At 52.3% G+C, this 12,552-nt stretch overlaps 1 protein-coding gene across 2 annotated transcripts in view; it reads right to left on the reverse strand.

Moving 5' to 3' along the window:
• Window positions 1-7,095, reverse strand: part of USP33 (ubiquitin specific peptidase 33) — a 48,401-nt gene extending 41,306 nt beyond the window's left edge. The window contains exon 1 of one of the 2 annotated variants that reach the window (XM_074265604.1): window positions 6,555-7,095. The gene's annotated coding sequence lies outside the window, so the exon portion shown is untranslated. The remainder of the gene's footprint in view (window positions 1-6,554) is intronic. The other variant, XM_074265605.1, reaches the window with a different exon arrangement.
• Between the last annotated feature and the right edge of the window lie 5,457 nt (window positions 7,096-12,552).

Here is a 12,552-nt window from a genome sequence, read left to right on the forward strand (position 1 = left end):
AGAGGGGCCGCCTGATGCTTCTTTTTGACCCTTCAGCACTTAGCACAGCGCCTGGCATCTGGTAAGTACTGAATACTGGTTACTGAGTGACCCACCTCAGAAAAAAGTAACTTTTCAATCCACAATGGAAGCTGACAGTTAAAAAACAAAGTTTCCCCATTGGAGTTCTGAAAGAGCCCAAGGTTCAAGGATCCCTGCTCCAGGGGCAAACGAAACCAGTCCATTCTCTGCCACAGGAAGGTCAATTGGACTCTGGGCAGTGTCAACATCCCAGTCCCTTCCCCTGACCTCCGTGAGCCTGGCACTCAAAGCTCTTGCCCATGCCGCACCAGGCACTTTTGGGAAGCGGGAGAAACAGGCTCACCAACCATTTCATACAAAATATGGAAAAGATCATTCCAAGGAGCAGCACCATGGAGGAAAAAAGCACACTCAGCCGGGGCTCTAAGAGCCTGAGATGAGACACCCTGAGTCGTGGGCATGGCCTTTCCCCTGGAGCCGGGGAAGGCTACCTCTGACCAAACGCCCCAGGCTTCTACTCACCCGACCCCCCACCGCTGAGTCTCTACTTGTGAAATGAGGGATCCAAGTGTAAGATCTTGGAGGAGAAACTTCCCTCCTTTCTGCAGGCCCGACTACCTCCAGAGCAACCCCATCCTGGGTCACTGTGACAACAAGGAGGCAGGAACATGATGGGGACACCCGGATGAAGCCCACTCAGACAAACGGGACAGTTTCAGCCCAATGGGTTTGAAGCTGGGACACGGGGAAAACCTGAGCTCGGCTTTGAGGTGAGACAAGCCTCCTTCCCCGGGGCGCCTCCTGGGCCTCCCACAGGCTCCCCTTGAGGGAGGCCCGCCTGGCGCCCACCTGCCTTGTCCATCAGGGTCCAGGAGCATTCCGGCCTCCTCAGGGCCCGCCATGATGCGGTCTTCTGTTGTTTGGAGGTAGAGTGAGGGCGGATGGGGCTTCCCCGAGGTGGGGATGGTCACCATCCCAAAGGAGCCTTCACTTCCCTGATACAAAGGTCACAAGAGCCGGTCCGTGTCCTCAAGGAGTTTACAATCAGATGATGGAAGGTAACATACAGAAGTGGGGCTGGGAGAGGAGATGTGGGAGTGGAGCCTCATCCACCAATCAGGAAGGGAGGGGGGTGAAAAGAGGGTCCCTGGGCTGGTGGCATCTGATCAAGGGGATCAGAGACAACGTAACAAAGGAGCTTTCTGGATCTACATTCCAAGGCCCAGCCGGGAGCGCCCAGCCCCAGGAAAGGGTCCTGAAGGCAGGCCCAGAGTCAGGGCTTAATGAAAGGGCCCAGCCGGGGTGGGGAGAGCAGCCCACCAGGCCTGCCGCAGGACAGCAGGGAAGGAGAACCCCGGCTGCATCTGCAGCAGAGCCCCGTGCGGATCGTGAGCCAAGTCCAGACTGAGAATCAAGTCCAAACCAAGAGATGAGTCCGGCCAAGAGCCAAGTTTGGACCGAAAGCCACATCCGTACGGAGAGCCGAGTCTTGTCCCAGAATGGAGACGTCAAAGGGCACTGAGGCCCATGCCAACATCCACCCCCACGCTTCAGCAAGCCTGGCCCACCACCGTGAACCTCGGGGCTCCCCAGATCTCGAGGGCCCAAGTGGCCCGAGGATGGGCAAAGGCCTCTCCCACGAGGGGTCAGAGGCAGGGGACCAAAGGGCCTGAGGCTTTCCCTTTGTCCATCTGGTGAGCGGCAGGTTGGTGGTCGGACTTTTTTTCCGCATGTCTGATCAGCAGAGAATGCGAGCCATTTAGGTGGGACTACCTGGCAATTCCTCATCTTCCCATTTGGCATTTTCTGTCCGTTTTTATTTGATTCTTCTCCCATAATGTAAGGGTTTTTTCCTTGGCGCTCAGAGATTCATGGGAATTTCAGGACATATGGCCCCTGCGTGCCAACTTGGCAGGATGAAGCCAAGCTCGGGGGAACCATTTCCTTGAGACATGTTCACAAAGGTTCTTTTACAAAAGTGTCTTCTCCTTTCCCTGCCTTTGCCTGTTGCTGGTTGGTTGGTGGCTGCATGGGCTGACGGCTGGGAGCAAAATCACCGGTGTCTCAGCCTTTTCGGGGGCTTCCAGGACACTTCACCAAGTGAAGGGAAAGGTTTAAAATCATCAAAGGTTTTTTGGAGTAATGCTGACAGACATGTTGGCACGGTCTGGAGAAAGCGAAATGGCCACAGATTACAAGCTCCCTAGGGACCCCCGGAAGCACAACGTCCAGAGAGAAGAGGGATGATCCGCTTGGGGGGGGGGGCTGGTGTGCTTCTTAGGGTACTGAGCAGGGAAGCCTAGAATCCACAGCCTAGGGGCAGAGCCGGGAGCTGGGGAAGAGTACGGCAACAGAGGGCTCACTAGCAGCCTTCCAGCAGCCTAAATGTGCTTGGACATTTGGACACAAAGCAAAAGAATACTACTCGTTTCACTTTGCCAAATGCCAAGGGTTTTAGTCAAGATTGCACACCTTTCTCTGTATTTTTTCAAATTGTTGTTTTAATCCCAGTAAGGGTGATGAAATGGTATCTAAGGAGAAGGCCCACTCTTTGGCTGGGAAGGGACAAAAAGCTGATTTCCTGGGTTCTTTATCCACGCAGATGCAGACCTGCCCGGACGGCTGCTCTATGAGGGGGGGGGATGACGACAATCACAGCACGCACCTGTGCAGCATTGTCACCCCAGCCTCGCCACAACCCTGGGAGATGGCCAGCATGGTTGCACCCATTTTACAGATGAGGAAGCCGAGGCAGGCAGGGCACTCCGCAGCTGTTTGAGGTGAGAACTGAACTCAAGCTCAGGCTTCCTAACAGACCCAGCCCTGTCCTGAGGTGCCCCCAGAGGCCCTAGTCTTTCTTAAGGGTCTGAGCTGTTCCTTAGGGGGACAACTGTGGTTCCAGACCAGTGATTAATATAAGAGAACCACCTGGAGTCCCTGAGAGGCACAGAACTGGCAGGAAACTGGGCCTAAGCACTTCCAGAATATAAAAAAGTTTGTCTAGGAGTCCCTCACAAGAAACTTCTCTAAATTGCTTTTCCACAGCTGAGCCCAAAGGAGCGTGGATGAGAACCTGGGGAAAAGCGGCCAAGCCCAGGATCCTCCCCATCTGCCTTTGCAGCTGCTCCCCCAACCCTCCACTTCACCGGGGACTGACAGGATAATTCAATCAAGCTGATTTCCTCTGTGTCCATCACCACTTCCTCCCCTTCTCTCCCCCATTCCCTGTTCCGCTATTCCTCACCCTTCCTCTGTGCTCCCCCTTTTTCTATGTTTTAAACATGCAAATCTCTTATTAAAGGTAAACTTGAAAAAAATTTGAAGAAAATTTAATATGACTAATTATAAAAGCCTGTGGCATGTGATTGGAAAAAGGGTCGTTCACCCAGGAAATAGAAAGCTTTTTAAATATTAAATTAGCATTAAGCGGGATCCATGTGACTGGCAACATTTTGTTTCAGAAGGAAACATGCTGAGCTTCGTTCACTTTGGTTTATTCGATTGTTATATTGGGAAAGCTTAGACAGAGGTGCATTTTTTTAATCACCTGGACAACTTTGATATGGCTAATGTTCTCTCTCTTTCTTTCTTCTTTTTTTTTTTTTTCCTGAGGCTGGGGTTAAGAGACTTGCCCAGGGTCACACAGCTAGGAAGTGTTAAATGTCTGAGACCAGATTTGAACTCGGGTCCTCCTGAATTCAGGGCTGGTGCTCTATTCAGCAAACAAATTCTAAAATGTTGCTTTAATTCTCCTGCGGGTATTTGTGGTTTAAATAGAATCATTCTATGTAATAATAATAAAAAAAAAACAATAATAATCTCAATAAATAATTTTTGAATGACTTCTAAAAAACCCTTATTCTTATTGACAAAATTGTGCTTCGTGGCTTCAGAAAAACCTGAGAAGACTTGTACGAACACATGAAAAATGGAACAAGGGACCAGAACATTTTGCAATTAACAGCAACATTGTACCATGATCGACTGTCTGTCCTTCAGATCAAGCCGAGGACCCAGGCGGATTGCAAAGAACCCGTGATAAACGACGCTCTCCTCCAGAGAGGGGAGATGGATTCTGAGTGCAGAATGACGTGAAATGTGTTTAACTTTATTTTTCTTGGGGGTATATGTGTGCACGTGCATTTTTCTTTTGCAAAGTGACTAAGAGGGAAATCTGTTTTGCAAAATAAAATTCCTTGCCTTCTCAAGAAAGGGGGCCAGGGAAAGCGAGAGAATTTGAGACTCAACATTTTTATAAATGATCGTCCAGTTGGCAGGAGACCGGAGAAACCTGCATGAGTGGATGCTGAGTGGCTTGAGCAGAACCAAGAGAGCTTGTACGCGGCACTAACAAGGTTATGTGAAGATCAAGAAGGATAGCTGTGATTCAGGCCAGTTCCAATGGACTTGTGAGAGATATCAGAGGGAGGCCTGTGGGGACTGAGTGCAAATCACAACAGAGGTCTTCACCTTTTAGGTGGCTGTTTATTTGCTTTTTTTTTCTTTCTCATTTTTTTTTCTTTTTTGGTCTGATTTTACTTGTGCAGCATGATTATTGTGGAACTATGGATAGAACAGTAACACATGTTTAACCTATATTGGATTACTTGCCCAAAAAAATTGGGAATACAAGGTTTTACAAGGGTAAATGCAGGTATTTTGAAAACAAAAAGCTATTATAAGAAAGAGATGGTTTAAAAACTTTTTTTTTACATGCAAGTGGGGAATATTTCATGAAATGGATAAAAATAATTGAAAAACAAAAACAACCAAATTGTCCTTTGCGCTGGACTCGTGTCCTCCTTCCTGGAAACTGCTCTGGGAAATCTAAGTCATTCTTTCCCCAGCTGAGATTTCACACTCAGCCGCCTTCTCTCCCAGCCAGAAGCTCCCCCCCCACCAGGAGAGCGGTGCGGTTCTCTTTCTGCATTACTCCCAGCGCCCAGGACAAGGCCTGACAGCAGCAGGGGCTGAGCTCAGCACGGGATTTTCAGGCTTCCTCGCACTTCAGAGTCTCCTTCAAGATATTCAGGCAGTAGTGACCATCCAGACCTTTTCCTCCCCTCTAACCTCCCCCCCCCTCCACCTGCATAGCCGGACCGGCCTGGAGGGGAGCGCCCCACCTGGCTCAGAATTTTCCCATGCTCCTCGTCTCCCCCCGCGGTTTACTGGGACAAGGCCCCCCTTCGCCCAAGGTGCCTGCTTCCTCCCAGAAAATCCCTTCTCTGGCCTGAATAGATCACCTTTCTAAGCAGGGGGTCTCCCTGCCCTTTCGCCTGCTTTGTATCCTCTACCGGGTGACAGGAAGTCGGCTCTTTCTGGGGGGATGGCAAGGTCAGCAGCCCATTTCTCAGACCTTCTTCTCGTTTGCCCAAACCAGCTCTAAAAAGAGGCCTCCCTGGGACCTTTGGCCCGTGGGAACCGAGTCTGGTTCAGATGCTCGGTCCAGACCTTCTAAGGGATGCAGCAGTAGGGCAACCTGCTTCTACAAAGCGGTGTGGCCCAAAGTCGGCAGAACTCGCACCCAGAGCGGGGCGGCCGCAGGCTGCTGTGGGACTGGGAGGCGGGGTGTGACAGCCAGCCGAGGCTCTGCCCGTGGGGCCAGGGCCCACCGTCAGGCAATCTCCCAAGGGAGACTATGGAACAGTATTGGAGGCGCGACCCACACCTGGTGCCGCTGTGCTCGGGAACCCTCCAGCTTCTCTCGGCCCAAGGGTCAGGCAGGCCCTCACAAGGGCCGCCCTCGGGCCCCTGAAGCCAGGGACTGCGGCCCTTCCTCCTGCTCCCGGCTATCCCGGCGGCCACCTCCGGCATGACTTCCGCGGTCACCTGCCAGCCGGGAGGCCCAGGGAGCCCGGGAGGGGGCCACCAAGCCTCCGCCCGGCCCCGAGGCAGGCCCTGTGACTGCTCTTCGGAAGGCCCCTCAGGGCCGGGGAGCCCCCTCAGGGCCGGGCCCCTCCGTGGGGCCCCCTGCCATTCCGGAGGCTCGGCGCGCTGGGCCTGGCCCCCTCCCAAGTGCTGAGCGTCTGGGGGGGCCCTCACGGAAGTGTCCGCGGAAGCCCGCTGCAGCCCCCGGCGCACGCCCCCCACTCCCGCCCGCCCGGCCGCTCGCAGCCGCACCGGCGCCCTCTAGGGCGCCTCCGGGGCCTTCGCTCTTTCCTCCTTCAGCCCAAACCCCGGAGGTTTCCCGGCCGCTGTCACAGGGAGCCTCCGGGAGCGGACTAGGCTCCCCCCCCCCGCGCTCCCCCGCCCACCAGCGCGCCCCATTCATCCGAGGGGGGGCGGCCCCAGCCGCAGACCCCAGCTCCAGCGAGCCAGACCCTCCCCACCCGGAGTCGCGGGCCTCCCCCTCCCCCCGCACACAGCAGGCACTTACTAAGTGCTCGCCAAGGGCAGCGGAGAGGGCAAGCGGGGCTGCGGCGGTCCCGGCCCCTTCCGCGCGCAGGTGCCCCCCGGCGCGGCCGCCCCGCCCCCGGCCCCCTCCGCGCGCAGGTGCCCCCGGCGCGGCCGCCCCGCCCCCGGGCCCCGCTCACCGCTCCGGGTCGCGGTCACGGTCACGGTCGCTCGGGATCCACGCCGCGGCAGCGAGAGCTGGTGGCGCTCCGGCCCGCCGCCGCCGCCGCCGCCGCGGCCCCGCCTCCAGCGCCGGCCACGGCCCACGGCCCACGGCCCAGGGCGGGGCCCACGTCTCGCCTCGTTGCGTAGCGTCCCGCCGCCGCTGGCGCTGCCGCTGCCGCTGTCGCCGCCGCTGCTGCCGCGCCTGCCTCCTTCCGTGGCCGCGAGCCCAGCCGGGAAGGGCGGGGCGGGGAGAGGGGGAGGGAGAGGGGGAGGGGAGGGAGTAGAGGAAGGGGAAAGGCGAGATGGGGGGTGGAAGAAGGGGGGAGGGAGAGGGAGCGAGCCCCGCCCCCGGGCCGGTGGGCCGGCGCACTCGGCTCCAGGGGAGGAGGGGGGAGGGGAAAAGGGAATGAGCCCCCGTCCCCGGGCTGGTAGGCCGGCGCACACGGCCCGGAGGGGGGAGGGGAGAAGGGAATGAGCCCCGCCCCCGGGCCCTGAAGGGAGGAGGGAGGAGGGGAGCGATCCCGCCCCCTGACGCCGGGCAGGCGCATACGGCCCGGAGGGGGGAGGGCAGAAGGGAACGAGCCTCGTTCCCGGACTGGTGGGCAGGCGCACTCGGCCGGAGGGGGGAGGGGAGAAAGGAATGAACTCCGACCCCGGACGGGTGCGCAGGAGCACAAGGCCCCGAAGAGAGGAGGGCGGAGGGAGGAGGGGAGCGAGCCCCGCCCACGGGCTAGTAGACAGGTGCAAGTTCTTGAGAGGGGGAGGAGCGGGGATAGGGGAGCAAGCCCAGTCCCCCGGGAAGGAATCCCCGGCCAGAGGGAAGGGGAGGAGAGGAGAGAGCGAGCCCCGCCCTCGGGCGGAGTTCCTGGGAGAAGGGAACCGCCTGAGGGGCGGGGCTCGGGAGGGGGCGGGGCCAGGGGTCCCGCTAGCTCTGTCTAACCCTGGGCTGGTTGAGACCTGACTGGCAGCGCCTTGAGGGCTGTGGTCCCGCTGGAGGGGGTTCGATGAACGCTTTTGCTCCCCCGTAGCGGAGGGAGCTTCCCCCACTGTGCTTTGGCTCTGACCTTTTCTGGAGAGCTTAAAGCCCCAGCCGGCCTGGGTCCGCGGGCATTTATTAAGCGCCTGCTGTACGCCAAGCCCGCCGTCCCCGACCCCTCCGGATTCCGGAGCCGCCTGTGGACGGAAGCAATGACCGGCCCCAACCGGAGATGGATCCCCTAACCCCGCCCCCAGCCCTGCTACAAAGGGGCGTCTATCCCCCCGGATCAAGCTTCGGAATTGGGACCCGGGTCCCCGCGCATCTGTCGGGAACCCTTGGATGAGGCTGATGGTCGAGTCCTAGCCAGGACTGGGGGGAGGGGCGGCGGCAGGGAAGGTCCCCGGGAGCCCGGCAGAGCCGAGCCAGCGAAGGCTGGTTACTGGGAGGGCGGGTGTCCACGGCCGCGGGGAGAGCGGGCCTCGCACGGGGCTAGCTCTCCGGGGGGGGAGGGACGCCAGGGGGATTCTCTGGGCACGGGACAAAGGCAGACCATCCATAAAAGTTCATTTTTGAACAGGCGCTGCTGGGATGATTCCAGAAAAACCTGCGATGATTTTCCCGAACGGAGGCAGAGACGGAGCAGAAGCAGAGAACGCTGCTCAGCAGCAGCGCCGCGCCTCGGCCAGCCAGTGACAGCTCAGCCGTGCAAGAAAGAAAGAGACTCTAAAGCTAGGCTGGGCCCCGAAGTTCTCTCCCCGGGCCTCCAGGAATCAGTTCCGAGCTAGCAGCAAAACCCAGATAGGTCTGACCCCGTCCTGGGACCCTGAGATACCTGCAGGGTCTTTATCTTGGTTTTCACCGTGCGTGATTTCTTCTTCTTCAATCTCTTCATCTAAAACAAACGAGCAAGTCTGAGGGAAGCAGGGCCCCGGCCTCCTGAAGAGGAAGAGGGCGACGCTGTCAGCCTGGCATCCAGGAAGGAGGCGGAACAATCGCAGTGTTCGGGCAAGAGAGCGCGGCCAGACCTTCCCCGAGGGATTTGTACTCTTTTAGAGACCTCCTCAGCCAACCAACAGCCTCCTCTCCCCCTGGAAGTTAGACAATAAGAGCCAATTGTGAAATGCCTACACACGGTCCCCAATCTCTTAAGGCATTTCCCTTACCCATCATCACAGCCCCCCTAGGATCTGACGCTGACTCCTGGCGTGGGGAGACACCTGAGGGACCCCATGCATGGAATGGGGCTCTGGCACCCAGCTTCCTCTGTGGCCCTCCAGCCCTCAGATGTGCAGGGCCGTGGGGGTGGGATCCGTTGTCAGATACTTACGGGGCCCACTAATCTTGCTGAATGGCTTTTTGGGGATGATTTTCTAAAAATTTCTTACAAGAGAGGACTCCCTGGGCAAGAAGGGTGTTCTATATACATGTGTATGTTTACCTCGCCCACGTATGCACACGGAATCCAGAGGTTTGTCCTGGGCGCCCCTACATCCCCTAGCAGGGCGCATTTGGAGGCTGCACCTTGCCACTGGCCGCAATGGGAGGTCCTCTCTCTCACCGTGTCTGTGGACTAAAGACTATAGCTTGCCTACATCAATAACCCGGGATCTAATCCGAGGCTATTTGGGGAGGGAGGGATGACCGGGATCACTAAAAACACCCTCCCCTCCAGAGCAGAGTGGGCCTGGAGACCTTAGCTAAGGAGCGCCAGTAACGAGGAGGCCGGGATAGCAACGCCTCCTTCAGAATAAGCAAGTGGCAAGTCCACTTTGCCCACTCTGGCAAAAGGCATTTCTTTAGGGGAAGGGGCTACAGACAGAATGAAGGGATACACTAGACTGTGGGAGCGGCAAATATGAGAGTGGGAGAGCATACAATTAGTAAGGGAAAAGACAATTAGGAGAAGGGTGGGAGGAAGCCATTGACTGACAGGTTAGGCCAACCAGAACAGCTGGAGTCAGGAGAATGGCACCATTAGAAGGAAGGTACCAGGAGGAAGAGCAAGAAAAAACCTCCTTGAGGGCTTAGTCCTGAAGGGAACTTAGTGAAAATATTCTTCATAAGCAAATCTTTTAGGGGGGAAATTTACCCTTAGGGGTTTCTCTCAGTGAGACCAGAGGAGTTAAGGAGGAACTGAAAGGGAGGAATCCGGAGCCAGATGGCCTGTACCTGGCTGAAAATGGGCTAATCAAGATCTCCAAAGATTGTTAGAAGATACCCAGAAGTTGGGTCATGGACAACGGCGCTTGCTAAAGAGTTCCTTGCTAGATAGTCTGGGAATTACCTGATAACAGCTTCTTCCTGGTAGGAGAAGAGAGTAACTCACATCAATAACACATTGAAAACTGACTTTTTTTTTTTAACTGTTGATAGCATAAAATATTTGGGAATCTATCTGCCAAGGGAAAGTTAGGAACTATAAGAACACAACTATAAAACATTTTCCACATAAATAAAGTCAGATCTAATCAGCTGGAAAAATATCAAGTGCTGATGGGTAGGCTGAGCAAGTATAATAAAAATGACAATATGACCTAATTAATCTACTATTTAGTGCCATATCAATCAAACTCCCAAGAAATTATTTTCCAGATCTAGAAAAAATAATAAAGTTCATCTGGAAGAACAAAAGGTCAAGAATTTCAAGGGAATTAATGAAAAAAAAAATGCCATCAAAAGCATGGCCCACCTATGCCAGACTTAAAACTATATCAGAGCAGCAATCATCAAAATCATTTGGTATTGGCTAAGAAATAGAGTAGTCGATCAGTGGAATAGGTTAGGATCACAGGACAAAATAGGCAACAACTATAACAATCTAGTGTTTGACAAACCCAAAGACCCAGAATTTGGGATAAGAACTCACTATTTGACAAAAACTGCTGGGAAAATTGGAAACTACTATGGCAGAAACTAGGTATTGACCCACACCTAACACCATATACCAAGATAAGGTCAAAATGGGTTCACTATGTAGACATAAAGAATGATATTCTAAGCAAATTAGAAGAACAAAAGGTAGTCTACCTCTCAGATCTGTGGGGAAGGAAGGAATTTGTGGCCAAAGAAAAACTGGGACTCATAACTGAAAACCAAGTAGATAATTTTGATTATATCAAGCTAACAAGTTTTTATACAAACAAAACCAATGCAGACAAGATTAGAAGGGAAGCAATAAACTGGGAAAACATTTCTACATTTAAGAGTTCTGATGAAGGTTTCATTTCTAAAATATAGAATTGACTCAAGTTTAGAAGAATTCAAGCCATTCTTCAATTGATAAATGGTCAAAGGATATGAACAGACAATTTTCAGATGAAGAAATTAAAACCATTTCTAGTCACATGAAAAGTGCTTTAAATCACTATTCATCAGAGAAATGCAAATTAAGACAACTCTGAGATACCAATATGAACCTTTCAGATTGACAGTAAAAGATAATGATGAATGTTGTTGGTAGAACTGTGAACAGATCCAACTATTCTGGAGAGGAGTTTGGCACTATGCCTCCCAAATTATCAAACTCTGCACACCCTTTGACCCAACAGTGCTACTACTGGGCTTATATCCCAAAGAGATTTTAAAGAAGGGAAAGGGACCTGTATGTGCAAGAAGTTTGTGGCAGCCCTCTTTGTAGTGGCCAGAAACTGGAAACTGAGTGGATGTCCATCCATTGGAGAATGGCTGAATAAATTGTAGTATATGAATGTTACAGAATATTATTGTTCTGTAAGAAATGACCTGCAGGATGATTTCAGAAAGGTCTGGAGAGACTTACAGGAACTGATGCTAAATGAAATGAGAGAACCAGGAGATAACATCAAGATTATACGATGAACAATTCTGATGGCTCTCGTCAACAATGAGATGAACCAAATAAGTTCCATTTGTTCAATAATGAATAGAACCAGCTACACCCAGCAAAAGAACTCTGGGAAAATAGTGTGACCCACTACATTGCATTTCCAATCTCTGTTTTTGTCTACCTCCAATTTTTATTTCCTTCACAGGTTAATTGTACACTATTTCAAAGTCATATTCTTATGCAACAAAATAACTGTATGGAGATATATATATATACATATATTGTATTTAACTTATACTTTAACATATTTAACATGTATTTGGTCCACCTGCCATCTGGGGGAGGGGGTGGGGGGGAAGAGGGGAAAAGTTGGAACAAAAGGTTCGGCAATTGTCAGTGCTGAAAAATTAGCCATGCATATATCTTGTAAATAAAAAGCTATGATAAAAATAAATTGGAAACTGAGTGGATGCCCATCAGCTGGAGAATGGATTATGGTATGTGAAGGCAATGAAATATTGTTCTGTAAGAAATGATCAGCAGGATGATTTCAGAGAGGTCTGGAGAGACCTACATGAACTGATGCTAAGCGAAATGAGCAGAACGAGATCATTGTGCACGGCAACAAGACTATACGATGATTAATTCTGATGGACATGGCTTTCTTCAACAATGAGATGATTCAGATGAATCCCAATGATCTTGTGATGAAGAGAGCCATCTGCACCCAGAGAGAGCGCTGTGGGAGCTGAGTGTGGATTATAGCACAACATTCTCACTCTTCTTGTTGTTCACTTGCATTTTTCTTACTCATTTTCCTTCCTTCTTGATCCGATTTTTCTTGTGCAGCAAGATAATTGTACAAATATGTTTACCTATATTGGATTTAACATATATTTTAACTTGTATAACATATTGGATAACATGCCCTCTAGGGGAGAGAATGGAGGGGAGGAGGGGAAAATCTGAAATACAAGATTATGCAAGCAAGGGTCAATGTTGAAAAAGTATCTGTGTATATGTTTTGAAAATAAAAAGCTTTAATAATTAAAGAAAGAAAGAAAAATGAATATTGTGTAGTCATTGAAAAGCATCTATGAAAGCATATCTGCATCCTTAAAATGAATTTGGGGAAAAATTCCTCACCTGTTTAAACCATTCCTGATAAAGTCTTTTGTCCAAAGATACA

The sequence above is a fragment of the Sminthopsis crassicaudata genome, chromosome 4 (genome assembly GCF_048593235.1).
Source record: "Sminthopsis crassicaudata isolate SCR6 chromosome 4, ASM4859323v1, whole genome shotgun sequence".
Taxonomy (NCBI): domain Eukaryota; kingdom Metazoa; phylum Chordata; class Mammalia; order Dasyuromorphia; family Dasyuridae; genus Sminthopsis; species Sminthopsis crassicaudata.